At 39.3% G+C, this 1,211-nt stretch overlaps 1 pseudogene; it reads left to right on the plus strand.

Moving 5' to 3' along the window:
• Positions 1-301: 301 nt before the first annotated feature.
• Positions 302-994, plus strand: LOC148786895 (secreted RxLR effector protein 161 pseudogene; annotated as a pseudogene).
• The last annotated feature ends 217 nt before the right edge of the window (positions 995-1,211 follow it).

Here is a 1,211-nt window from a genome sequence, read left to right on the forward strand (position 1 = left end):
TAATGCTTTATGTGGACGGAATCTTGCTCATTGATAATGATGTCAAGATGTTAGGTGACACTAAAGCATGGTTGTCTAACAATTCTTCATGATGGATTTGGGTGAGGCTTCCTACATCTTAGGCATCAAGATTACTCGGGATATATATAAAAGAATGTTAGGAATAACCCAAACCTTGTATGTTGAGAAAGTCTTCAAGAGATTTAAGATGAAAAACTTCAAATGAGGATTCCTTAATATGAGGAATGGGGTTAAGCTGTCTAAGAAGCAGTCTCCTAAGACTGATGAGGAGCTTAGGAAAATGTTGGACATACCCTATGCTTTAGTCGTAGGCAACATACAGTATATTGTGCAGTACATAAGGCCAGATGTCGCTTTTACTTTAAGCATAACGAGCAGATATCAAGCAAGTGCCGGTGATGCTCACTGGACTATAGTCAAGATTATACTTAAGTACCTGAGAAGGACTAAAGATGTGTTCTTGTTTACGGTGGTGGAGAGTTAATTCTGAAAGGCTACAATAATGCTAGCTTCCAATGTGATGAGGATGATGCCAAGTCTCAATCAGGGTTTGTATTCAGGTTGAATGGTGGTCTAGTAGCTTGGAAAAGTTCCAAGAAGGATACCACATCAGATTCCACCATTAAAGCTGAGTACATAGCGTGTTCGGAAGCAACTGAGCAGGCGGTTTGGATGAAAAACTACATCCAAGACTTGCAATGTAGTGCCTAGCATTGTCGAACCAATAGTTATCTTCTGTGATAACAATGGGGCTATTGAACAAGCGAAGGAACCGAGATCTCATCACAGAACCAAGCACATTTTTAGACGCTACCATCTGCCTAGAGAGATGGTGGGAAGAGGTGACGTTCGGATGGACCAACTCACATCAGCAGAAAATATAGCAGATCCATTAACGAAGTCGGTGTCGCAGATTGCTCATGGTCAGCATCTTGGAAAGATGGGTTTGAAAATAATGAGTGATTGGCCTTAAGGTCAAGTAGAAGCTTGTTAGAATAGGTGAACAGAAAGCCAATTGGATTGGCCTTTATGTAATCTGTTCTGACAATTTTGGTGTAATTGTAACAGTATTTGTGAATAAAGTGCGTATTCATTAACTGAAAATTATATTTGTTGTGCTCACTGATTATATTTATTGGCTTAACATTACAACAAAGCCCAAAAACTAAATTGTACAACCTATGTAGTTG

This window comes from Sesamum indicum, linkage group LG9 (genome assembly GCF_026168435.1).
Source record: "Sesamum indicum cultivar Baizhima isolate 11 linkage group LG9, ASM2616843v1, whole genome shotgun sequence".
NCBI lineage: Eukaryota > Viridiplantae > Streptophyta > Magnoliopsida > Lamiales > Pedaliaceae > Sesamum > Sesamum indicum.